Raw genomic sequence first — 27,997 nt, 5'->3', positions numbered from 1 at the left:
TTAGTTGTAAAGTTTCCAAGGTATTTATAAGCTTGTCCCAGGTATGTTGTGTTTAGGATGATTTACATTTGTTTCATTAAACCTATGTGAGGCTTTTAAATAAGGTTCAGGAAAAATCTCCTCAGAGTTCTGATCAGCACCAAGTTTGTTGATTTTATAAGCATATCATCTATTTCTGTTGAGCTACAGTGTAGTGACTCTGAAAATTTAAAGGTGGCATAAAAATATTCTTTAATCTGAATATAAACATTAAGTACTGATTGAGACATGGAAAACTTCTTTGGGAAAGACTGCTTATCAAAATCTGGATCTTGAAGGCCTCACTGTACTGCGAGCAGTGGTGTAGTGGCCCGGAAGCCTCCTCTGTGCTGAGAGCAGTGGAGTCTCCAAAAGATGTGGAATCCTTTGCATCCATGTTGAGACACTTTCCTCTTATACAGATGGGACCTGCCACGGATACACTAGTCATTGGAAGAATCTTTCATGTTGTGGAGAATGATCTTTACATAGATTTTGGTGCCAAGTTTCACTGTGTATGTGAAAGACCAGAAGTGGATAGAGAGAAATACCAGAAAGGAACCAGGGTCCAGCTGCGGCTCTTAGATCTTGAGCTCACTTCTAGATTCCTGGGAGCAACCACAGACACAACTATCCTGGAGACGGATGCAGTTCTCTTAGGACTCCAGGGCAGCAGAGACCCAAAACCTAAAGTGGAACATCATAAAAAAGAAATTAACTTTGCTTAGTACATTCACACCTTCATTGAACCCAGATTTTCAGCAAGAATGTTATGAAATTATGAATAAATAATTGCAGGGGATGTAATAAATGAAAACTGTAATGATAAAAAAAAAGATCTGGATCTTGAAAGAGAAATTTGATGATAACTATGGAGTGTAAATTTTTTTTTTTCATTGACAATAGGACTGGGGGGGCTGGGGATTTAGCTCAGTGGTTCTGCTGCCTGCCTGCCTTGCAAAGCACAAAGACCCGAGTTCGATCCCTGGTACCAAAAAAACCCCCCAAAAACTCAGAGGTGATAGAAAAAATGTGCATATTTTGGGGCTGGGGATTTAGCTTAGTGGTTCTGCCGCCTGCCTCGCAAGCACAAGGTCCCAAGTTCAATCCCTGGTACCCAAAAAACAAAAAAACAAAACAAGACAATAGGGCTGAGGGAATAATTATCTTTGGCAAAAATATCCCTGAAAACTCCACCCCATTTCTTAAGCAGTATTGATCTCTTATTTAAAATAAAAAGTTTTTAAAAAGTCAGTTCACTGGAACATCACAAGCTTGCAAATTGCAGTGAGATTCTTTAGCTCCAAGACAAGATCAGGATCTGTGCAATAGAGATGAATGAGTTCTAAGGACAGCAATTAACTTTTTCATCTTTTTTTTTTTTTTTGGTAGTACTGGTGATTGAACCCAAGCCTTTACACTGAACAACATCCCCAGCCTTTTTTTTTTTTCGGTGGTCCCAGGGATCAAACTCAGTACCTTGCACTTTTGAGGCAGTCACGATGCCACTGAGCTAAATCCCCGGCCCTTGAGTGAAATATTTTTTATAGCCATCAACTGTTTCATGCGTACTTGACTGGGGCTGCAATACTAGTCTTGCATGTTTCTTTCTTTGTGTTCAGTAATAATTTTCAAATGTTTCATTACCCAAACAGAATAAATATGCAAAAACCAGTAAGCAGGAGAGAAATTAATAAGATCCCGAATTCTTTTATTTTTTTTCTTGGTACTGGGGATCGAACTTGGGTCCTTGCATTTGCGCAGCAGTCGGTGAAACCACTGAACTAAATCCCCGGCCCAGATCTTGAATTCTTAAGACCTCCTGTTCTTCCTCAAGAACAGGTTTCAGTACAGTTTCATTTCTTTCTTCTGGAATTCTATCATGATTATATACATATTCTTCTCAAATTTTACATTGTTTTGCTTTTGCAGAGCAACCCTGAAGGTTCTCTGTTGTACTTGTTTTGATGGTGTTTCGCCTATCTTGTCAGAATGGTTTAGAATGCTTTCCCAAAAATCGTTGCGATCATACATGGGGATTTCTTTAATATCCTTGAAGGGTTTAGGAAGATTTTCTATCATTAACTAACAAAACCAGTATTGACAACCCTGGGGAAAGTATACTTTCTCTAATTGCTTCATAGTTTTTAGGGTAGAATAATACCTTTTTGCACTCATCTGTTCTTTTAGCTTACTGTGCATTTCCAGCCCTGGAAGATATAACTGTAGCTTTCCTACTACAGATGGAATATTCCTCTGCTGAATTACACATGGAAAATTATCTTCTATTTGTACTACTGGAACCACCTCTTTTTCAGCATTTTGAAATTTTTGGTTGGCATCAGTAATTTGCACCTTCAAATTTTCTGCGTTGGTCCTTGATTTAAAGAGTTCTAAGGGCCAGGGGTGTAGCTCATTGGCGTCGAGCCTGCCTGGCAAGCATAAGGTCCTGAGTTCGATCCCCTGTAATCCCATCTGCAAAACTCATGGGCAGTGTTGGTGTTGTGATCTGCAAAATCCACTCATTCTTGGGACGATGTCCAGATCCTCATGGCTCTCTGCCCTCTTGGCTGAAAGCTGAGGAGCTGGCCAGGGATGGAAATTTGAAGCTAAGTTTTAAGGTAAAAAATGTGTGGAGTAGCTTAGCAATTGCAGTGCCAGGATTTTATCTTACAGATAAATTATTGTGGTCAAAGAGGTATTTAAAAATATTCAAGGTAACCAGGCATGGTGAAACACACCTGTAATCTCAGGAATTGTGAGGCTGAGGCAGGAGTATTGCTACAAGTTTGAGGCCAGCCTGAGACCTTGTTTCAGACAAACCAACCAACCAACCAGCCAACCAAAACCCCTGTATATATATATAATTTTTTTCAAGGTAGCATTATTTGTAGTTAGGAAAGATTAGAATGGCTTAAATGTCCCATGGTAGGAGACTAATTAAATTAAAGTACATCCATAAGATGGAATTTTAGGCAACCATTTAAAAGGATATGGGTGATCTATTACACTAACATAAATTGCTTGGGAAGAGTTGGGAAGAGGGGGCCGGGGATTTAGCTCAGTGGTTCCACCGCCTGCCTCGAAAGCGCAAGGACCCGAGTTCGATCCCCGGTACCAAAAAAAAAAGTTGGGAAGAAAGTAAAATACAGAACTATATAATATGCCATCCTTTGTGGGCAAAGAAAGGGTGTGAGGAATAAATGCACATAGATATGCTTGTATGTGCACAAAAAGTCTCTGGAGGGATGGAGGCAGAGCTTAGTGGTAGAATGGTTGCCTAGTATGTGCAAGGCCTGAGTTCAATCCCCAGCACTGAAAGAAATAATAAATAAATAAATAAAATTTTAAAATCACACAATAAAAATGTATATGTGTGTTTGTAAGTGTATCACACACACTCATAGGAAAACTATGTAAGGAGGGCACACAAGAAACTGGTAACAATGGTTGCTTCTGTGTAGGGTGCTAGGCTCTGGAGGGCAAAGTCAGTTGGAAGAAAGACTTTCCTATCACTGCATAGCCTTCCATCCTCTTTGATTTAACAGTATGCATTTGTTTATCGCCTTTCATGATTTAAAAAACAACAGAAGATGAGAGCAGGAGATAAAAAGCCAGATGATCAAATGCAACTTTATCTGACACAGTATCTGGGCTCTTATCCCGTCCCTTCCCATCCTTACTGCTGTTGGCATGGGCCCTTACTTTTGATGTCCACCTGCATCCTCCCTTCAGCTCTGCATCTGTTGCTGATCATCCACTCCTGTCCTCGTCACACTTGCTGTTGGTCCCAGTCTGTCAGGGCTGCTGGACAAAACTGCTGACTTAACTGTGCTTTGCCTTGGAGCTGTGTGTAGGAGGTGGGCAGTGGAGGGCCTCCTGGAAGGCATCCCAGGCCAAACCTTGTCTTGGATTCCTGTTGCATCCTCATCCCCTTGCATCCCATTGTTTCTCTGTGTCAAACTTAGAGGGAAATTCTTACCATCTGACTCTCTGATACATATCTTTTCCATCTTCCTGCATAAAAGCAGACATTTTTCTGATTATTGGAGTAATGGCTGCACACGTGCACAAAAATAGCTTTTTGCAGGGTTAGGGGTGTAGTTCAATGATAGAGTGCTTGCCTAGCATGCACGAAGCCCTGGGTTCAATCTCCAGCACTGTATTAAAAAAAATCAAGGTGCCAAGTGGGGTGGCACATGCCTGTAATCCCAGCACTTGGAAGGCTGAGACAGGAGGATTACTTTGAGTTTGAGGCCAGCCTGGGCTCCATAGTGAGTTCAAGGCCAGTTTGAACTACATGGCAAGACTTTGTCTCAAAAAAAAAAAAAAAAAAAATCAAGGAATAAGCTATTAAAATATATACATATAAAACCTTTAAAATATGTCTAATTTACATATCCAATATGTTAGTTCAGTAATTTATGTTTGTAATTTGAAAATAAATACATTTTGTAATATAAATATTACAAAAATATTTGAAGCAAATATGAGAAATTAGAATTTTTTTAATTTGGGAGGGGTGAGCACAAGGATATTATAATGGTATTTGCTTGAATCTTCATTGCTAAAATACTCATAATAAAAAATGCAAGTAATTTGGTTCATCATGAGTCCACATGGTGCCTCGGGCTTGTTCTGGTCTTGGATGAGGTCACTTGAGGCAAGGTATGGAGCAAGGAGAAGCTGGGAATTCTGTTAATTCTTTAGCACCTCCTGTTACTTGGAGATGTGGATTCTGCTTGGTTGAGAGGCTGGGGTGCACTCCTGGTTACACTTTGACAGCACCAGGACTGTGCTGTCCCAGTTGCACTGCCCTGTTTGTGACTCAGTATGGGCCTTCTTTCTGCTCTCTGTCAGCCAAAGAATGGGCTTTGCCTGACGTTAAGTGGCTCCTGTTTATCCACTGAATGGGTGCCAGCTTTTAGGGCTTGGTGACTTGGTTAGTTGACATTGGTAAGACAGGGCAGCACTTGTAAATTCACTTTGTCAGGGCTGTTTGGCTAATCAAGCAGGCCTCTAACTGGCAGAACATCAAAATGCAGTTATCAATTTTGGGAGGAGCCTGCCTATAATCCCAGCATTGAGGAGGGTGAGGCAGGAGGATTGTCACGAGTTCAAGGCCAGCCTGGGCTACACAGTGAGTTCAAGGCCAGCCTGAACTACACAGCCAGACCTTGTTTCAAAAAAAGAAAAAAAAATTGGGAGGTCAGGGGGTGGATTTCAGGTAATTTTCATGTTCATTTCTTCTTTTGGTAACAACTTTTATTTTCCTTCCTTCCTTCTCTCTTCCCTCCACTTTCCTTCCTTTTCTCCTTCTCCCCCACCCCGTCTCTCTCTGTCTCTCTGTCTCTCTCCCTCTCCCTCTCTCTCTTTCTCGCTCTTCTTTTTTTTTGTGTGTGGTTCTGGGGATGAACCCAAAGCCCCATGCATGCTAGGCAAGCACTCTACTACTGGGCCATATCCCCAGCCTGGAAACGGTTTTATTGAGATATGATCACAAACTATACAGTTCATTCTCTAACACTTATATGGTTGTTAGTGTATTTATAGTTCATACATTTGTGCAATCATCATTCTGGAAAGAAACTCAGTACACTTTAGTAGTCAGTCATTTCTCATCTCTCCCAGCCCCTGGTGACCATTAATCAACTTTCTGTCTGTATGGATTTGCTCATTATGATCATTACATGTACATGCAGTCATTCAGTATGAGGTCTCTTGGGACAGGTGTCTTTTACACAGAATGCTTGCACAGTTCATCCATACTGTAGTATGTATCAATACTTTATTCGTTTTTGTAGCTATTCAGGGATATACCACAATTTTGTATCCATTCATCTACTGATGGATATTTGGGTTGTTTCTACTTTTTTTGGCTTGGTTTAACTTTTTAAGTTTTCAAAACACACACACTTCAGAGCTGAGTTTCTTAGAGTTTCCAAGGCTTTGAAAACCTGAAAGCTATATGGCACTTATCTACAGTGTAGTGGCACGTGCCACTGGTGGCACATGCCTTTAATCCCAGGACTCTGAGAGGCTGAAGCAGGAGGATTGCAAGTTAGAGCCCAGCCTGGAGAACTTAGGACACTGTCTCAAAATAAAAAAGGGCTGGGGATGTTGTTCAATGTGAAAGCTTAGGCTTTGATCCCTATTATATCTCACACACACACACACACACACACACACACACACACACACACGAGTTTATGGATGACAAACATATTGAATAAGAGTCCAGCTCTTCCCCCTGATTCCTAGCTGCTGCACATCTCAGTTTATGACTCCTATCCTTGGAGGAGGCAGATTAGTGCTTTTCTGGACACCATACCTATGCTTTAGTTAACAGTGGCTAGGGGCTGCTTTGAGTTATCTACCTTTAACGTAGATTAGTCGCCATGCACCTTTGGACTTAAATAATACAATTTCTTTTTTTATCTGATGAGAAAATAAATATTAAGGTCACATATGCAAGCCAAGACCTGGCACATTTAACTAATAAAGATAAGAGACACTTAAATTTATTACATACACAGTGAAAAGCAAGGATAAACCAAAGATCCTAGCTCCCCAAGATCCTTGTCTTCCATACCCAGAAAGACTATACCTAGACTCAGCCCAGCACTGTGGGAGACCAAGGCAGGAGAATCACAGATTTTAGTCCTGCCTGGGAAATTTAGCAAGACCCTGTCTCAAAATAAATAGAGAGGGTGTGGTGGCACACATCTATAATCACAGTACTCTAGGAGGCTGAGGCAGGAGGGTTATACAGTAGAGCCCAGCCTGGGCAATTTAGTGGTTTAGAAAGATCCTGTTTCAAAATAAAAACATAAATAAAAGGGCTAGGGATAGCTTAGTGCAAGGACCCTAGGTTAAATCCCCAGTACTGAAAAAGGAAAAAAGTTAACATCCGAACATGGGGACAGATGGCTGCTCTGTGAGTGTAGGGTGTCCTAGGTGCTGAGAAGCCCCTTCCAGACCACAGCTAAGGGATCTTATACCCTGCATTTCTTTTCTGAGGGAAGCAGAGCCAAAAGCCTTAAGTCTCCCCAGAACCCAGGAGGGAGGCAAGTAAATGCTCTCTTGTGCCAGCTTCCGAGTGAGATGGGGAGGTGAGGAGGAGGAGAAAGAGGTGACCTCACAGTGGCTCCTTACGGGTCAGGTTCTGGGACAGTCACAGTGTTCTGCCAAAGCTCACAGGCCATGGTTCAGGTCTTGGCACACGTGTACTTTCCAAGGTTGACAATATGCAGCCTCTCCCCTACCCATTGGATGGTTAGATTGACTTTACTGATATGGCTCCTAACCAAGGTTCTGAGGCTATTTTTGGTTTTTGTTTGTTTTGGTTTTTTTGGTACCAGGGTTCAAACTCAGGACTTTGTGCTTGCCAGGCAGGCACACCGCCACTGAGCTACATCCCTAGCCCAAGGTTCTGTTTGTTGCTGACAACATTATACAAACATATGCACAGCTATGACTCCGTGCAGTTTGTTCAGCCTGGCAGCTGTTTGGAGCACGACTAGAGCTGTGACCAACTCCATCTGCCTCCCTCGTGAACCAGCTGACAACTTTGGAACAACTTGTGACAAATAGACAAGAGGCCAACAGTACCGGGATGAGACCAAGTCAGAAGTGAATCTTTTTCTGTAATTTTTTGGAGGGAGTCCCTGTTAGGGATTGCATTGTGTGCCTCATGCGTGCTAGGCAAATATTCTACCACTGAGTTATAGCCCCAACCCAGAAAACTAATTTTGTTCCTTTTTTTTTTTTTGGCACCAGAGATCGAACCTTGCACTTTCGATCCGGACCTTACACTTTCGAGGCAGGCAGTGGAACCACTGAGCTAAATCCCCAGCCTAATTTTGTTTTTTGGAGGCAAGGTCTTGCTATGTAGTTCAGGCTACCTTGAACTCACTATGTAGCTCAAGCTGGCCTGGAATTCATGGCGATCCTCCTGCCTCAGCCTCCTGAGTGCTGGAATGACAGCATGCACCACCACACCCAGCTTTTGTTCTATCATTTTTTTGTGGAGGTTGAGCCTTCCTGAAGTGAGTGGTTGTTGAAAAGTTCCTACAAGTTCTTAGATTTACCTTCTTCAGTGACCAGTGGTCAAATTGAGGTGGTGGCAGTAGTCTAGGTTAGATGCCCTGGGGACAACAGCTGAAAGAGGGATCAGTAGTCTCTTTCTCCATCCCTAATCTCCTGGAGTTGGCCTCGATGTCTTCCAAGGAGAGTTGCTTTCCTTCCTCAACCACGTCATCAATTTAACCATCCCTACAGCTGTGTCTTCACCCTTTGCCCCAGTGCTTCTATGTCTTACCTGCATGTGCATCCTGGTTTGTCCCAGGCTTCTTTCCTTGCTTGGCTCCTGTTGTCCGAGAACATTTCCAGCCCTTGACACATGAACCACGTGAGGGTCACCTTAGGAGCTGGCACTTGATATTCATAGTCGTTGTCATCACTATCCATGATTGCCCAAGACTGGCAAGTACAGGTGGTGGCAAAAGAAGCACCCATTTTGAGCCATTCACTTTCTGCTACTTAAAAATTCCAGTAGCTTGGCCTTTCATTGAATAGGCATGGCAATAGAATGAAAGAAGCTGATTATGTGTTTTTGGTGTCTTTCAGCCTATCAGGGCCTCTTCCCTCTTCCTTAATCTCTAAAAATTGTGCTAAATGTGAGATGCCCTCTGGCAAATTGCCACTTCAAAATCCAAATTAACTTCCTTTTTTTTCCTTAGATTTTTTGAGACAGGGTCTCACTTGTATAGTCCAGGTAGGCCTAGAACTCATGGAATCGTCGTGCCCCAGCCTCCTGAAAGCTGGGACTACAGTCATGCACCACCATACCCAGCCCAAATTAACTTGGTTGCCCAGTTAATCTTCAATTTCTCCTTAAAGAGACCATTCCAAGCCTGGCGTGGTGGCACACCTGTAATCCCAGTGCTGGGAGGCTGAGACAGAGGATCATTGTGAGTTTGACACCATCCTGGGCTACATAGTGAGTTCAAGATCAGCCTGAACTACATAGTGAAACCCTGTTTCAAAAAAAAAAAAAAAACAAAACCAAACAGAGCCAGGGATTTAGCTCAATGGCACCATGCTTGCCTCACAAGCACAAGGTCCTGAGTTCAATCCCTGGTACAAAAAAAAAAGAAATAAAATAACAACAAAAAAATGAGACGGCTGGGGATTTAGCTCAGTGGTTCTGGCGCCTGCCTTGCAAGTGCAAGGTCCCAAGTTCAATCCCTGGTACCAAAAAAAAAAAAAAGAGAGAGAGAGATTTCAGTGGCACCTGCTGCCTGGGAATGATAAGGGGCATGAAAGATCCAGCCAGTGGCTCAGTAACTTCCTGCTGCTGGATACTTTAGTCTGATTGGATGCTTTTGGGGAATCCAAATATGTAGCACAGTGCATCTATGGGTCCTTGAATAATCACCACATCTGCTCTGTGGATGGAGATGGCGGTTCTGTACCTACAGTGTGCACTGTAGTCATTGCCCAGGGATGCTCTTAGGATAGGGCAGGGAACCTAATATTTTGTCAGGACAGTCTGAGTCCAATGTCCTTCACTGTGTGCTACAAAGTTTCCCCTGCCAGTGGCCTGTGTGGCTTGCAGCCTGAGCATTTTGCCAGGCTGCCTTGGTCTCACTAGCTGGGATGTTCAGGCTTTGTTTTGTGGCCCAGGCTTGGCTAGCACATGAGTTACAGTGCCTTTTGCAGTGGCATACCATGTGGCAGTGGTCTGATTGGCTTGTCAGTCCCACCAGTGTCCATCCTCAGGAGACCTTTTCCATGGGCTTCCGCTTGGGATCCCAAATAGGGACGAGGATCTTGTGTGATCCGATGCCATTATGTTCATCTCTGAAGAGGCTGAGCCTTGCTTATCCAGTCATCCACAGCCAGGCACCAGCTCACACTGCCAGGAAACAGTGAAAAGGAGCTTTTTGGTGGGTGTTTCCTAGGACTGGTGTCATAGCTCTTCCCACTGGATCACACTCCTCCATGCCAATTTTAAACAGTTTTCCTTGAGTCTGACAAGAACAGCAACCCAGTACTTCCTTTCCAGTGGCCTTTGACTTAGCTGATCCCTCCATGAATGAGGCTGAGTAATCAAGAACTTCTGTGTCCTGAAGGCCCCGAGAAACACAAGGTCCTAGCATAAACCACTTAATGCTCAATTTACTTTCTCCCCTCCTCCTTCTCCTCCTCTTCCTCCTCTTCTTCCTTCTTTGTTGAGATTGGGTCTTGCTGTAGTTGAGTCTGGTCTTGAACTCACTATGTAGCCTACACTGGCCTCAATCTTGAGGCGATCGCTCCTCCTGCCTCAGTCTCCCAAGTGCTGGGGTTATAGGAGTGCACCACCATGCCTGGCTGTTTACTTCTTTTTTAGCTATACCACTTCCATTTGGTGAGGGAGGCTTTTTATATAGGACAACTTCTTCTTCTTTTTTTTTTTTTTTTTGGTACAGAGGATCAAACTTGGGTCCTTGCGCTTGTGCAGCAGCCGGCGAAACCACTGAGCCAAATCCCCGGCCCAAGGCTTTTTATATAAATAAATATAGTCTTTCAACTTTCTTTTCCCTTAAATTCTTTTATTGGTACATTTTAGGTATACAATTTGTTTACCTTTATCATTGGGTGCTTGTACCTGTACATGATGTATCTTGGTTTTTATTTTTCTCTCCATTACCTGTGCACCCTTCACCCCCTCCGCCCTTCCCTATTTACATAGACTTTGTTTCCATTTTTTTCTTTTCTCATAATTTTTCCTTTCCCTTCTTTCCTTTCTCCTTCCCCTCCCACCACCCCTATCCCTTTGGACCTTTCCTATTTCAAATTATCAATTATTCATTATTAATCCTTTTAATCCTTATTTACACTTTCAGTTTCTCACAGTCTTTAAACTTATTAATACATGTTTGCTGTACATAATGATTACATTCATTATGAGGAGTTAGTACATACACATAACACATCTTAATCCTTTCTATGTGCCCTCCCTTCTGTCCCTCCCCCTAGTTGTATGTTTTATATATATATATATATATGAATATATATATATATATAATATATATGATAGTAGTCTGTCCTTATCTATGGGGAATTTGTTCCAAGACCCCTAGTGGGTGCCTGAAACCATGGATTGTACCAAACCTTATATGTACTATGTTTTTTCCTGTATGTACATAACCCATGATAAAGCTTAATTTATAAATTAGTCACTGCAAGAGATTAACAACTATAACTAGTAATAAAATAGAATAATTATAACAATATCCTGTAATATAAGCTATGGGAATATGGTCTCTAATCTGGAGTTTTCCATTTAATATTTTCAGATCACAGTTGATTGTAACTGAAACCATGGACACTGGATAAGGAGGATATTGTGTCTTAGTTACATCATTGCTGAGATGCAATATCTGACACTACACCTAACTCTAAAGAGGAAAGGTTTATTTTGGTTCACAAGATTGTATAGGTTTCAGTCCATAGTCCAAGGCAGGGCAACATGATTAAAGGAGCATCAGAGAGGAGAAACAATTCATGATGTGGCAGACAAGAAGCAGAGAGAGATCAAGGGGCAGGAGGGAAGGAGACAGACCCTCCCAGGCCACAACTCCAGTGACTACCTCCTCCAACCAGGCTTCACCTCCCAACATCATGTTTAGCTATAAACGTGTCAGGACGAATTCACTGATGAGTATCACACATCCATGATCCAATCATCTCTCACAGCCCCATCTATGAATCTTTGGAGAGAGAGACATCTAGATATAAACCATAATATATATATTGAGTATACTGGGCCAGGGATCTAGCTCAGTGGTTTTGCCGCCTGCTGCACAAGTGCAAGGACCCAAGTTTGATTCCCGGTACCAAAAAAAAAAAAAAAAAAAAGACTAAATATACTGCGTATACATGAGCAATACCCATTTTGTTGGTGTTGACATTTCTGCCTGTCCCATGACAGGAACATCAGGGGACAATAATACTTCAACATCATCAGTCCATGTCCACCAGTGCACCACAACCAGCCAGTAATTGTCTCCCACATGGAGCATTCTGGGTGGTGATGGCCACAACCCTAGAGGACCACTGTCTAGGGGCCATAACTTTTTGCCACAGACCTCAGCCACTGCCACCTGGAGCATGAACCCCTGTAAGGACAGTCTGCACTTTCTGAATGGTTCCCTTAAGCATGACGCTCTACTGGTCTTCCCTTCCCTGGCGTCCTGTACCACTTAGCCATACCATATGACTGTGCTGGGAGGATTGGGTAGGCTCCTGGTGGTCTGCTTGACTCCCACTACTGTTTGTGACATTTATCTATTGGAACAATCAAGAGAAGTATTCCAGGGCCAGGGATTTAGCTCAGTAGTTCCATTGCCTGCCTTGCAAGCACAAGATCCTGAGTTTGATCCCCGGTGTCAAAGAAAAAGAGAAGCATTCTGTGTACTTAACACATCTATTCCCACAATAAATCATATTGGATGCAAAAGGCTCACTAGCTGTGTCCATTGATTTTTATGTGTATGCTTGGGTAGGCCCAGTTTTTTTGTGTTAAACAACAGTCTTGCTAAGTTTTGGTATGAAGTATGATTTTATTTGGTTTGTTTGTTTTTATTTTTTTAGTATATGTGCTGCCGAAGCGAACACTGTTTGTTTTTATTTTTTAGAACAAAACATTTATTGGCATATTTGAGATATACATAATGATGACATCCATCACAGGGAATTTGTACCTATACATAATATATCTTACTTCTTTTTTCCCCATTAGCCTTCCCTCCCTTTCACCCCTCTTCCCTTCTTCATTTACAAAAGCTTTGTTTCCATTTTTTCTTTTCTTTTCTTTTTTTTTTTTTTTAAGAATCTGTGATGATTTATTAAAAACGAACAGTTAACTTATTCTTAGGTTTATTATTGAGAACATTTACACCTAAGGTAACACTGCATATATATGAACCTTTGAAAGATGAATTGTAAAGCAGAAATGATTACTGTATGAACTCTCTCTAGAAGTATAGCTATCTGTAAAAACAGAAGAGGATGCGCATTGAGGCCATACTCTTAGGTGAAATAAACAGGACACATATGTGTAAATACCAAACAGTTTCTCTGGTGTGATAAACCAAAAGCACAAATAAGGATGAAAAGTATAACTGATAATGTGAAATAGGAAGAAAAGGTCTAAAAAAGGGGGGGTAGGGGAAGTAGGAGGGGCAGGGGAAAGGAAAGAAGGGAAAGGAAAAAAATATGAGAAAAGGAAAAAACTGGAAAAGTCTTTGTAAATAGGGAGGGGTGGAGGGGTTGAGGAATGGGGAAAAAACAAGACCCAAGATACATCATGCAAAGGTACAAGATCCCAATGATTAATGTAACTGTATTGTATACCTAAAATGAACCAATAAACTTAATGGGGGAAAAAAAAACATAGAAGAGGGCTGGGGATTTAGCTCAGTGGCACCACACCTGCCTTGCAAGTGCAAGGTCCTGAGTTTCATCCCCGGTACCAAAAAAACCAAAACCAAAACCAAAAAACAGGAGAGCTTTATAAGACGAAAAGTACAATATGAAAGGCAACAATGTGGGTCAAAGTCTGTGCACCTGAGAATTATGTTCCATTTGAGTATATCAACACATACCTGCCTCTCTCTCTAGCTGTTCTTCTCTACTAATGTGTTTTGTTTCTATACATGTGGTTTATTTCTTTTTGCTTCTTTTCTTTTTCTATATTCCCTCAACTCAGTTTTCTTTCTTTAATTTGGCCTCAACACAACATTTGTGTTTTGGAAATATTTTGGACATGCTATAAAATGATCTTTTCTCCCCTCCACTGGCCAAAGAGCCTAGGGAACAAGTTCTGTATTTGTGGAATGAAGGAAAGGACCACCTACAGTTACTAAGACCACTCTGAGAAGGGAGAATCACTCCCCCACTTCTTCAGTAACATACACCGCATGGTAAGTGGTTCATTACCCCTTACCGCAGTCCAGCAGGCACTGGGGTTCTGAAGAACCATAATGGGCCTTGGTCTCTTCTAGCTGGGGCTAGACATTAAGTCCTGGTACAGGAGGCAGTAGTCTTTTCCTGAATATTTTGTGTCCATGTCCAAATCCTTGTCCATGGGATGGAGCCTGGGGAACTGCTTCATCAGTGCCTCTCTCCAAATCTTCCAGCATGCTCATGGCTTCCTCTCCAGTCTCTGGGTAATGTTCACGCACCTGGGCCTGCAGATCCTCAGGCAGGACGGCCAGGAACTGCTCCAGAACCAGCAGCTCCAGGATCTGCTCCTTGCTGCGGGTCTCTGGCTGAAGCCACTGATGGCAGAGCTCTCAGAGCCGGCTCAGGGCCTCTCCAGGTTTGGGGGAATCCTGGCAGCAAAATTTCCTAAAAAGTTGTCAACTGAGCTCCTGCCTGAAGGGATCGTTTCTCTGTAAGCAAGTGTCTGGATTCCAGATTAACTCTTCCTCTTCCACTACCAGAAGTCCTTCATCCACTGGAAAGTTCTTAGCTGCAGCTTTCCTTGATTCTGTTGCCATCTCAGGCCAAAGATACTAGAAGGGCCTTCTTCAGGAGAGTCTACCTGTTTAGAGTGTGGAACTAGGACTGTTACAGTTATTCAGAAGGAAGAACTAGGGTTACTTATAAATCTCTTAGATAACAGAGTAAGGCAAGTCCTCCTGAGGGCCAGATGTTAATTTCAGCTGGTGCAGCTGGCTCCTGGCCCCAGGTCCACGGGCTTCCTCCTGCTCCAGTAGTTCCTCATCTGGCTTCCTAATTTTATAGCTCACTCCATGTTTTGATTACTGGAGTTTCACCGCAGCGCAGCACACAGAAAACACGAAGTACTGGCGCTGTGAACCGGACCCCGGCGTTACCGGCGTTACCGGCGTTACCGTGAAGCGACTGCGCTCCGGGGCAGCGACCACGCGCTCGCAGCACCCGCTGCCCCGGGCCTCCGCGATGACGTCACGCGCTCACCGCCGACGCCGGAGGAGGCTCCTCCTTTCTCCTGGGTTCTGAGGCCCAGGGTTCAGGTGCCGCGAGGAGGTTGTGTCCTGAAGGGGGGACCACGAGGGGCCCTGGATGTTTGGAGGGGGACGCCGGCCCCTGTTTCCATTTTTTCTTTCTATTTTCTTGTTCCTTCTTTCCTTTCCCCCTTCTCCCTCCCTTGTTCCCCCTCTCATTTGAACATTTTCTTATTTCTCAATATCTATCATATACTTTGGTCCTTATTTACACTTTTAGTTTCTCATGTCAGAGAAATAATGCAGTATTTAAACATGTGTGTCCAGTTTATTTCACTTAAGAATATGGTCTCAAGGTGCATCCATTTAGCTAAAAATGTCTCAAGCGTATCTTCATCATGGCAGAGTAGTACTCCATTGTATAAAAAACACATCTTGTTTATCCATTCATTGGTTTATGGACATTTGGGCTGTTTCCAAGATTTAGCTATTAGAAACTGTGCTGCTACAAACATGGGTATTCATGTATTGCTATAGTATGATGCTTTTAATTCTTTCAGGAAGATACCAAGAAGAGATATAGCTGGGTCAAATGGAACCTCTAGTTTTAGTTTTTTGAAGAATCTCCACACTGATTTCCGTAGTGGTTGCATCAGTCTACACACCCATCAACAGTAGAGCAGGGTCCCTTTTGGCCCACAGCCCCACCAGCATTTGTTATTGGTTGATTTCTTTCTTTTTTTTTTTTTTTTTTTTTGGTTGATCTCTTGATAGTAACCATTCTTTCTGGAGTGGGGTGGGATCTCAGCATTGTTTTAATTTGCATCTTTCTAATGACCAGTGATGTTGAATATTCTTTCATATATTTACTTGTCATTTCTACTTCTTTGTCTGAGAAGTGTGTATTCATTTCAGATGCCAATTTTTGGATTGGGTCTTTAAATTTGGGGGGGCATCTGTTTTTTTTGAGTTCTTTATATATTCCAGATACCATTCCTTTGAGGAACATCTGGCAAAATTTTTTCCCATTCTGTGGGTTGTCTCTTCACTCTGTTGGTGGTTTCTTTTGCTGTGCAAAAGCTTTTTCATGAAATGAGGTCCCAGTTGTTGATTGTTTGTGATATTTCCTGTGTGATTGGGTTTTGTTTATAAATTCTCAGCCTACACCAATGTCTTCAAAAGTTCTACCTATTCCATCGTCCAACAGATTTAATGTTTCTGTTTTAGTCTTTAGATATTTGATCCATTTTGATTTTAGTTTAGTGCATGGTGAAAGATATGTGTCTAGTTTTAATCTTTAGCATGTGGAAGCCAGTTTGTCCAGCACCATTTATTAAAGCGGGTATCTTTCTTCCAGTGAAGGTGTCTGGCTCCTTTGTCAAGGATAAGGTGGCATATTTGGAGTAGTTTCTGCACCTTTATTCTGTTCCATTGATCCTTGGGTCTTTCTCTCTCTCTCTCTCTTTTGCCAGTACCGTGATGTTTTTATCATGGTAGCTTTTTTTAAAATTTTATTTTATTGTTACAGTTTAAATATACATAATAATTACATTCATCAAAGGGAGTTTGTACCTGTACATAATATATCTTGATTTCTCTTTTTATCATGGTAGCTTTGTAGTATAATTTCAAGTCAGGGATTGTGATAACCCCACCTTGACTTTGTTGCCCAGAATTGCTTTTGCTATTCTAGGTTTCTTCTGGTTCCAAATGAATTTTAGGATTGTTTTCTCTAATTCTGTAAGATATGTATTGGTATTTTGATCAGGATTGCATTAAATCTTTATAACAGTGTTGGAAGTATGGGCATTTTCACTATATTGGTTCTTCCTACTTAAGAACAAGGGATGTCTTTCCATTTTCTGATATCCTTGTTGATCTCCTTTTTCAGAGTACTGTAGTTTTCCATGTAAAGGTCTTTTACTTCCTTCTTCAGATTGATCCTAGGTATTTCATTTTTTTGGATGCTATTGTGAAGGTGTTGTTTCCCTAGTTTCTCTCTCAGTGAGTTTGTTATTTGTGTACAGGAAGGCTATTGACTTTTGAGTACTGACTTTGTGTCCAGCTATGCTACTAAATTTGGTTATTAAATCTACAAGTCTTTTGGTGGAGTTTTGGGGAGTTTCTATATAGAGTATCATGCCATCCACAAATAATGATAATTTAACTTCTTCCTATTTTTATTCCTTTTATTTCTTTTTCTTGCCTCATTGCTCTGGCTCTTGTTTCCAGAACTCCATTGAATAAGAGTGGTGATAGTGGACATCCTTGTCTTGTTCCTGATTTAGAGTGATATCTTTCAGTTTTTGTCCATTTAGTATGATGCTGGCTATTGGTTTGTCATAGATGGCTTTTATCAGATTGAGATAAAGACCATCTAATTCCAATTTTCTGTAGGTTTTTTGTTTATCATGAGTGGGTGTTGCACTTTGTCAAACTTTTTCTGCATCTATTGAGATGGTCATATGGTTTTTGTTTTTATCTTTGTTAAAATGATATATTACATGTATTGATTTGCATATGTTAAACCATCGCCGCATCCCTGAGATGAATCCTATTTAGTCATGGTATATAATCTTGATGATTTGCTGCTTTCTGTTTGCCAGTATCTTCTCTTTTTTTAAATCATGGCCAATTGGAGTTCTATATCACTTATATGTATATCAAATTCTTTTTTTCCTGTTTGGGGAGTTTTCTGCCATTACTTCTATAAATGGGTATTTTATGTCATTTGACTCTCGCTTTTTCATTTACTCTAATCAATCTTATGTTATTCTTTGTATCATCTAGCAGCTGCTGGATTGATTTCTCATGCTATTCCCTTGCTATTTTTAATAAATTGTTCTTTTCATGATCACCAGCCACAATCCTGTCTCCTAGATCTGATATTCTGTCCTCACATTGGCTCATTTTGCTGTGTATACTTTCAGTGGAATTTTTAATTTCCTGGATATCCGTTTGAATATGTTTCATGGACTCTATTTCTTTTCTATGTTAGGCATTCATAGTTTCATCATTTTCCTAAGCTCCTCTGTTCTTTCTTTCTTTCTTTCTTTCTTTCTTTCTTTCTTTCTTTCTTTCTTTCTTTCATCTGTATCTGCTCTAGAGTCACTAACCATGTCTTTCATTATGGTCACCATCTCTGTAGTTATCTGAGAGATTATTTCTGATTTGATTTTTTCCAGAGCCTCATTCACCTTATTTGTTACTTCCACTGTTACCACTTCAGAGAGTTCAGGTGGGTGCCTTTTGAATCATTCCAACTCATTGCCCCCTGAGTTTGCCTTTGGTGAGCCTGAAGTCTGGGGTTGCATCTTGGTTAAGTGTCTTCTCATTTCCTTTTTTTTTTAAGTTTAATTCCTGGGTTGATGCTTATAAATTACTTATGGAAGGTAGCTTTGTTGCTAATATTTAGAACCTATAGGAAATGACAACTTCTCAGAGATGTCTTCCAGGTGTAGTTGGCTTTTGAGTTTTGAGTCTGAGGGAAGATCCTACCTCTTAATTTTATTGCAGATGAGAAGTTGCGGTCTACTTGCCCCAGTCTGCAGTTCTTTGGCACTGGCCTATAGTATTTTTTAAGACCCATAGGCAATCTCAGTCTTAGGAGGAACAACAGATTAGAATAATTATGTCACCTTGACTAAAGTAGTACAATCAGCAATAACAGTAGTATCAAACACAGCTTAGAGAATGACAAACTGTGGTAACTATTAATTTGCCACCTTTAACCATATGAACTAGATTTTTGTAGCTATATAACAAAATCTAAAATGAGCCCAGAAAATTGTATGCAATAAATAAGCCCTCCATATGACAATTTTACCTTTAGGGGAGAAAATTTAAAAGGGGCTGGGGAAGGGAAATAGAGAAATATTACAGGAAGAGATTAGAAGCAGGGCTGGAGGACAAAGGAAGATCATACAAACTTTGTTAAACTGGTGAAGAAGACAGGAGGGAAAGAGAGAAAGAAGATATTGATACAGAAAAGTTTTAGATAACTTAATAGATTGAATATTAAGGTAGTTGTAGAAGCAAAATAAGTAATGCGTTCTTTTAAGATTTGCTTTTCCTGTAACTCCTTGTTTAAGGTGAGGATTATCTGACTCTAAGCAGTAACTTCATTAACCTAACAAAGTTACCGTGCCAGGGTGAATTTACAATGTATATGGACTATCTTGTGTCTGTGACTTGTAAATAGGAACTGGAATTATATTTACTTATCAAAGACCACAAGGGATGAGATAATGGGTAAAAAGGACATAAAAAGGGAAATGCTGAACAAAGGGGGCGGATATTGACCAGACTGGTTTCTGGCATTCCCATCCGCTCGCGAGAAGAAATTTTATTATTTTATCCGAATTCTGTGTCTCTGTGTATTTCTTTCCGAGATTTCCATAACAATATGAAAACAAATAGAACAGTACAACAACAACAAAAAATAGAAACTGTGTTCACACTCATACAAAAACAAAAACAAGGACCTTGGGTGTAGCTTAGTGGTGCAGTGCCTACCTGGTAAGCATGAGCTCCTGAGTTCGATCCCTGGTACAAAAATAAAAAATAAAAAAAAACAGAACAAAACAAGAACAAAAACCAGAAAAGAGGGGGGGAAAGAAGAAGAAAGTAAAAAAGAAAAAAAAGTCCAATTCAAGGCATGTCTTTGCTGTCACTGGCAGACAACATGGGCAGACAGAGTCCAGATCTGACCTAATTAATCCCAGCAATCCAGCCATAGCTTTATATTGGGGTAGTGGATAATCCCAGAAAGTGCTCAGCACCTTTAGCTCCACTGAAGTTCAGGCTGGTTTCTGGCTGTGAGGCTGGAACTGGATTTATTGAGCCTGCAGCAGTCCACATGCCCCCTGCTGGCTGGAACTCTGCCTACTGACCTCCTGCTGGCTTGAGCTTGGCACGCTCACTTCAACACCAGGAGCCATTTAGATGGAGCCAGCCTGTACCTATTGTGTGTTCTGAGCTCAGTTGGTCCCTCTCCAAGATGGCTACTGGTCAAATGCCCTCTCTTGGGTGACATCTGAATCCTGATAACTCACCAACCACTGGAGTCTGCTTCGTCCATTGCTCTGTCCCCCTGGTGTATTTCTTTGTGGAGGCCCCTGGGGTAGTCACCGTGTGTCTGCAGCTTTGACTTGCCCTTCCCATGCCATGAGTCCAGGCTGTGGGAGAAAGCGCTGCCTGTCTCCTCCCTCCTTTTCATTGATGTCTTTCTCTTCACTCTCCCTATGGACTTTAATTCTTGCTTCAGATCCTTCCTGCTCCCAGGGGCCCACTTCCGTCCTTCTCCTCCTCACACACTATATTCCTGTGTCAGGACACTAAATCTCAGAGAGGGTCTTTCTCTGTTACTCACCATTCTGCCATCTTCCTGGAAATCTGTTGGTAGGTTTTTAATTGCATCTTCAATTTCATTAACTGATATTGGTTTATTTAGGATTTTTTATATCTTGTTGATTCAGCTTTGGTAATTCATATGTTTCTAGGAATCTGTCCATTTCTTCTGTGTTTTCCATCTTATAAGAATACAGGTTCTCAAAGTAGCTATTGATGATCTGGATTTCTGCAGGATCTGTTGTGATTTCACCCTTTCATTCCTAATTGCATGGATTTGAGTCTTTTCTTTTTTTTTCTTTCTTTTTTTTTTTTTTTTATAAAATGGCTTGTTTGTTTGTTTTCCAGTGGTAAGGATCAAACTCAGAGCCTTCAACCTACTGGGCAAGCACCACACCACTGAGCTACATCTCCAGCCTGAAGGGTATTCATGTTGGCCTGTATTTTCCAGAGCCTATCTCTAGGATATGAGAGAAGATTGAACTGTCCCCAAGTACCCATTGAACAGATTTATCAATCTGTTAATGATAAAATGAACTTCTAATGTTTTTCTGTTACAAATCCAGGCCAGGTTACAGTGGCTCCAAGCCAATTTATAATTTCCCGTCTTGTCATCAGTGGGTGCAAATAGAAGATGGGAACTCTTCTGGGTGTACCCCTTTTGCCTTAGCATGTGAAGATCCATCTCAGCCAGCCCTGCTCAGTCCCCACATACTCTTCCTACAGTTTCCTATCATCAGCTAAGGTGTTCATGGCTAGGGTCTGCAGTGAACCAAGTACATCGTTGAGAAACTGTCTTTGGTAGCTAGGGAATATTTTATCTGTGGTCACAGCCTTGGGTCCCAGTGAGGCAATGTTGCCCTCCTGGTGAGACAGAAGAGTGAGCAACCACAGAATCCTCCTCTTGGTTTTGCAGAACTACCCTCTTTAACGCTAGACTACAATAGGACTCATCAGGGCACTCAAGGGGCCGTGATTGAGGATACTTGTCCCTCTAGTCACTGAAAACGTCAGTCCCATTTTTGCCACTTCTGTCCAGAATCCTGTTCCCTACATTGCTTGTTGGCTTCTCAATCCCTCTCAATTCTTGCTGTCTTTTTGGTATTGTGACTGTATTAGCTTTGGGGAAGAGGAGGGTCAAAAACCACACACACACTCAGGAGTAGGTGGGGCAGCTCCTCCCCTGTTTGTTAAACTGGGTCCTGTTGTCAGGCACAACTTCTGCCTGAGGAGAATACTGCTATTTTTTTTTTGGTTGCTAATAAGCAGTCTTCTTTGGCTGCCAGAGGTTCAGTGTTGTGACTCCAGTATTGTTTGGAGAAAACTACTTGGCAAGCAGGCTCTGAGTCCTTCATGCTCAAGCCTTCAGCTTGCCAGCCAAACTAAGCTTGTGTCGGCAACATTTTCCTAATGCTTATGAACTCACAAATATTTCCTACTGGCTACACCTCTTCACAGGTGGGAGGGGCCTGTAGGCCTGTCACTCACAGAATCACTTTTCCTTTTGCTCTTGCTTCTCTCTTCTCCCAGAAACAGGCCAAAGGGCTTTAACACAGGCATGGGGAGGTGTGTTGTGGCTGGATGCTCAGGGAATTCTGGAATTCCTGGTGAGTGCTGGAGAGGGGCAGCTCAGAGGGAGCAACTCTACTTTTGAGCCCAGCTTTGCATTTGCTTTCTGTTTCTAGTGGCTGTTGGCTCAAGCTTCACCAAATGCACTTGTAGCAGCCTAAAGCACCAGTCATGCAGCTGGTTGCAGTGCCACTTCTAGCTGCTTGCCTTACAAATGTTTATTGACAGAGTAAGTAGGACTGTTGGAAATGCCCTGGTCTTCTGCCCTTCTGGCCCCTGGGAGCCATGTCGTCCAACCTAAGGTCTTCCTCCTTAGAGAGAGAACCCCACTCACTTCAACTCCCATCCTTCTTCAGTCAGAGCATGCACTCTTAGATCCTGGTCATCTATTTTACCTTCTAACCTGGGCCATCTTGCCTTGTGTCCCCACCATCCTTATCACTTAGGCAAACCTTGGTGTATGTGAATGCATGCAAGGTCCTAAGGGCTCTGTGGCATGGTTACATGCTAGCAGTGTTGGGCTGTAACCATTACAAAGTCTCAAGCCAAACAGTTCCTGACCTTTTGACTGATATAGCCAGCTGTAGTTGACTGGGCTGAGAAAAAACACAGAGCAATGGTGCAGACACTTTATTTTTCTTTAAAAATTATCTAGGTAGGGCTGGGGATTTAGCTCAGTGGCACTGTGCCTGCCTCGCAAGCCCAAGGTCCTGAGTTCAATCCCCAGTACCGCAAAAAAAAAAAAAAATTATCTAGGCTAATGGTATAGCTCAGGGGTAAAGCACTTGCCTAGCATGTGAGAGGTCATGGGTTTGATCTGCAGCACCACAAGGAGAAAATTATCCTTGTTGTTTAAAAAAAAAAAATCACATAAATATGAGCAACATGGTAGTTATTATGGATCTCTACCATGTTTAGGAGAAAATACCCACTTAGACTTAATTGAAATAACTTGTAGAAGCAAAATATATCTTTTGTAGAGAAACCAGAAAATATAAAGAAAAAAAGACAATTCTGATCTTTCACAATCACGACACCCAGTACAAAGCCCAGTGCCTTGTATCCATAAAGGCCTAATAAGCATTTCTAAGATGAATACATAAATACACTGATGATCTTGCTACCAGTAGGCATTGCCCACCTCCTCATGTGTCACTAATGTGTATACGTGTATTTTTTTAATGAAAGCATAAATTTGCCATTTTTATTGAAAAATAAATCTTTCTTTTTTAATAATCACCCTTCTATCACAATCTTTTGGGTTGTTTGGTTTGGTTTGGTTTTTTGAGACAGAGTCTTGCTATGTAGTTTAGGCTGGTCTTGAACTTACTGTGTAGCCCAGGCTGGGCTCAAACTCATGGTGATCTTCCTGCCTCAGCCTCCCAAGTGCTGGGATTACAGGCATGCGCCATCACACCCAGCCTATAACAGCTTTTAATGGCAGAATAGTGTTCCACTGTATGGTTGTATCAGAATTTACTGAATCCTATCATTATAAATTTAGTTTTTATGTCTAAAATGTGATAAATATATCCATCACTAAATATATGTGTATATCCTCAGTTATTCCTTAGAATAAAACTCCTGAATGGAATTGTTGTGATAAAAAAAGAATTTGGCTTGATCTTTGTTATTCATTGACTGTCTTCCTCCTTCACATTTTGGGTGGGGTGGGGCAGGAGTCTTGGTGTCTCCTAGGCTGGCTTTGAATCTACAATCCTCCTGCCTCAGCCTCTTGAGTGGTTGGGATTATTGGCAAGTGACACCACAGCTGCTGTGAGGGTGTAGCCTGTTTTCTGTCCTCTAGAAAAGTAATGGGCAGGGCTGGGGATTTAGCTCAGTGGTTCCGCCGCCTGCCTCGCAAGTGCAATGTCCCGAGTTGGATCTCCGATACCAAAAATAAAAAATAAATTTAAAAAAACCTCTGCAAATATCATGGCTGAAAATAGTATGTCTTTATTTGTGAAAATGTACATATTTTCCATATAGATTTATTACTCCTATTTCTTTTATAAATTCCCTGTTCCTGCTTTTATGTCTATGTCTTTTTCCCCCAGTACTGGGAATTGAATCCAGAGCTTTACTCTGCCTAGCACTGAGATATTCCTGTAGCCTTTTAAATTTTCTTTTATTTTTACATTTTGAGACAGGGTCTTGCTAAATCACTTAGGCTGACCTCAAATTTGTGATCCTCCCTCAGCTTCCCAAGAAGCTGGGATTACCATCATGGCCACCACTCCCAGATTAAGTCTCGTTTTCTAACATGTTTTTCTAATTTTCACATGGATTTCAGCTCCCTCTTTATATAGAAAGCTTATTAACCTTTTACCATGTAGAATGCAAATACAAGGCCTGTGTCACCTTAGTGACACCGGTACATTCTGAGAATTTGTCATTAGGTGGTTTTTATGTTCATGTGACCATCACAGAACTTATTTACACCAACTATGACAGCTATTACACCAGTAGTCAATATAATTTTATGCAGTTTGTCATCCATCAAATGTCCTGTGTGGCGTTTGTATTTCTGGCTTGACCATTGAGTCTTTACATCAGATATCTTTGCAATGTGTTCTTTGGATTTGGGTGTGGTGTTACAAAGTCCTTGCCTACGGCAAGATTATGTAGAACATTTATCTGCATTTTCTTCTTGTCTTTTTGCAGTTCTTTTGAACTCTTTAACCCTTCTGGGATTAATTTCTGGATGCTGACATGAGGCCCATGAGAGACAGTGCCTGACCAAGGGGGTCACACACAAGAATGGAGCCTGTACCTGACCCACCAGGCCATGCGCTGTGGCCAGGGTTTAGTGCTGCCCTCAGAGCAGACACATTTTTTATTCTCTGTTTAGTGAGGAACGTGCTGGGAATGGGACCTGGGGCCTTGAGCACACTAGATATCTGCTCTACCACCGAGCTGCACCCTTAATGATGTGTACTCATTTATTTGTTCTTTCTTTGAAAACTAGGCTAAGATATCAAGAAGTGACATATTCTGTGACCCCTTGGTCCCTCTATCTGGTTATTATTCACTACTTACCATAAAGCCTTTTCTACTGATTTCTCATTTATGGAGCTTTGAACGATTCTCTGCAGCAGGTTGCTGGCCTCTGTCTCCCCCCCCCCCGCCCCCGCCCTTCCCTGCTGCTTTGCTCCACCATACTCTCCCCGCCACAATGTTCTGCCTAGAAATTGTGGAGCCAAGACCTGAAATTGTGAGTGAAAATACGTAAATCTTTCCTCCTTGTGAGTTGTTTATCTCAGGAATTTGTCACAGCAACACAAAGTTGCCTAGCATATCTTATTTATCTAATGTTTTTCCTTTATGGTTCATGTCTTTGTTTTCAAGTCTAAGAATCCATTACCAAATCCAAGGTTGTAAAGTTTTACTTCTATGTTTTATTGAAGAATTTTATAGTTTTAGTGCTTACGTTTAGGTTGTCGACCTATTTAGAGTTAATTTTTGTACATGGAGTGAGATAGGAATCCAACTTCATTCTTTTGGATTTGATTATACAATTGTATCAGCACTACTTGTAGAAGAGGCTTTTCTTTCCTCATTGAATGGTGGATCCCTGGGTTCCCAATCCCCAGCACTGAAAAAACTAATCAATAATTTAAAAAAGAAGAAGGAAGGAAGGAAGGAAGGAAGGAAGGAAGAGAGAGGGAGAAAGAAAAAAGAAGGAAAGAAGGAAGAAAGAGAGAGAGAGAGAAATTTAGTTTTTACAGTTCTGGGGAGCAGCAGTCAGAGATCAGGGTGCTAGCTCAGATGGTTCCTGGTGAGGACTCTTCCTGGCTTGAACACAGCTGCCTTCTCCATGGCTTCACATGATCTTTCCTTGGCGCTTCTGCATAGAGGGAGCAAGTCCTCTGGGGTCTCTTATTATAAGGACGTTAGTCCTATCAGATCAGAATTCCTACCTTTATGATCTCATTTAACCTTAATTACTTCTTTAGAGGCCCTGTCTCCAAATACAGACAAACTTGAGGTTAGACTCACATTATATGAATTTTGAAGGGGCATAAATGTTCTGTCCATAACAGAGGCTTGTTCTTCCAGGCTTTTAAAACTAATACCCACCCTACAAGAGCCACTACTACCAGTTTCCTGTGTATTCTCTCCCCCAATTCTTGTCTGTCTCTGTATCTGCCTCTCTCCTATTCTTTGCATTGTCTGCAACGTGTTTGTTTTTTTTCTCTACTTGGTTCACTGACAGCTGATAAAAATATTAACTGAGTGTTTAGTGTGCCTAGCATTCTGTCAAGCAGTATGGGAGGCTATAGAGAAGTATGACATGATTCCTGTCTCTGAAGATTTTCAATCTAGTTGAAGAAATCCACCTTGAACTCATGGCAATCCTCCTGCCTCAGCCTCCCAAGTGCTGGAATTACAGACATGCGTCCGCACACCTGGCTTATTTCCTAATTATTTTGTGGCTGAATGCCATGAGTTCAAGATCAGCTTGGGATACATAGTGAGTTCAAGGCCAGCCTGAACTACAGCGAGAGCCTGTCTCAAAAAAAAGAAAAAAGAAGGGATGTAGCCCAGAGGTTCTGGTGCCTGCCCTGCAAGCACAAGGTCCCAAGTTCAATCCCCGGTACCAAAAAAAAAACCAAAAAAAAAACAGACTGAAAATTATCTGGGCCAGGGATTTAGCTCAGTGGTTTCACCGCCTGCTGCGCAAGCACAAGGACCCGAGTTCAATCCCCAGTACAAAAAAGAAAAAAAAGAAAAAAGAATTGGGAAACATATGTAATCCAGTTTGCAATCACCCAGTTCATGCCTCAGGAGGCAAACTCTAAGGGTAGGTCTTCTCTGCTGTGATTATGTTATACTCCTAGCCCCTTGAATGGTGCAGGAGGAACCACACAAGAGTTTAATGCAAATGTTGAATTAACTCAGAACTCTTCCTCTTTGGAGTTTCACCAGGTGAGGCCTAGTTCTTTCATTCATCCTGAAAGATGACCTCTGTTCTGCAAAGTGGCTCTTAGACCGGACCTGCCTGAGAAGGTCTGGGCTTTCTAACTGCTCGGGTTACCATGTAATGGGAGGCTCACAGGCACAGCACACATCTGTCAGCGAGTATTCTGCAGGCTTTCTAAAATAACTCATGTAAGTAGATTCCTGTTGAGTTCCACCAAGTAAACTGAGAAGTATGAAGGAAAAAGAAAGGAAGCACAGCTTGAATATAGGGAGAACTGTCCCAGAAACCGTCCCATTAACAGCCAGAGACTCTGGATTCCAGGAAAAGAGCCAGTACCCAGATGCATGGTCATTTTTCTTGTCTTTTTTTTTTTTTTGGAGACAGTGTCTTGCTCTATAATTCAGGCTGGCCTTGAACTCACTCTGTAGCCAAGGCTGGCCTCAAACTCAAAACAGTCTTCCTACCTCAGCCTCCCAAGCAATAGGATTACTCGTCTTTGAAAATATGACATTTTTTTTTCTGATTCCAAGATCATGGTGAAAAATCTGCAAAACAAATCACAGTATAAAGAAGAAAGTAAACTGCTATTTGCCACTAGTGAAATCACTTGTGACATTTTAATAAAAATGTTGCATGTAATTTTACTGGATCTTAGAAGGACAAGAAATCAAACTTTCAGATAAATATTTCTTTAAAAAGAGTTATTATTTTAAAAAGATTTATCTCAAATTAAAGAATTAAGGGACATATATTAAGAGGTGGGGTTGGTTTTGGTGCTTCTCAACCTGGAGCAACCCCTGCTCCTTAAGATATAATGTGTAGAGACAGTTTTTATTTTCTCAGCTTAGAGGCTACTACTGGATAGAGGCTAGGGACGCTGTTGCGTCATCTTGCATTGCAGAGGACAGTCTCCCAGAGCGTAGAATTATCTAGCCCTGAATGTAAACACAGTGGGAACACTAGTGCATTGCATAGTTATTGTGGTTTTAAAATAGCACATAATTTTAAAGGGCCTGAGTTGGTTTCCAGTTAAAAGGACACAGTCAGTTTATGAGAGGTTTATGACTATTAAGTCAGGGGTCAGTGTTATAAGTAAATGGTTAAGAGTGTGGCATCCGCCCAGGTAGTCTAGATTTGAACCCTTACTCTGCCATTTACC

At 41.6% G+C, this 27,997-nt stretch overlaps 1 protein-coding gene and 2 pseudogenes across 2 annotated transcripts in view; 2 read left to right on the top strand and 1 right to left on the bottom strand.

The window, feature by feature from the left end:
- The window catches only part of Cyp27a1 (cytochrome P450 family 27 subfamily A member 1), a 58,664-nt gene that overhangs the window by 21,403 nt on the left and 9,264 nt on the right, over positions 1-27,997 (top strand). The window lies entirely within an intron of this gene.
- On the top strand, positions 261-26,653 carry LOC147829332 (small ribosomal subunit protein bS1m pseudogene; annotated as a pseudogene). The gene has a single exon (XR_015449131.1). The product of XR_015449131.1 is annotated as a small ribosomal subunit protein bS1m pseudogene (transcript).
- Positions 1,316-27,997, bottom strand: part of LOC110345727 (exocyst complex component 6-like) — a 30,085-nt pseudogene continuing 3,403 nt past the window's right edge.

Source organism: Heterocephalus glaber, unplaced genomic scaffold (genome assembly GCF_053883595.1).
Source record: "Heterocephalus glaber isolate CG9 unplaced genomic scaffold, H.glaber_assembly_v1.0 deba00000621, whole genome shotgun sequence".
Lineage (NCBI taxonomy): Eukaryota > Metazoa > Chordata > Mammalia > Rodentia > Bathyergidae > Heterocephalus > Heterocephalus glaber.
The sequence above is the reverse complement of the archived record's forward strand: the minus strand, read 5'-3'. Positions and strand labels throughout refer to the sequence as shown.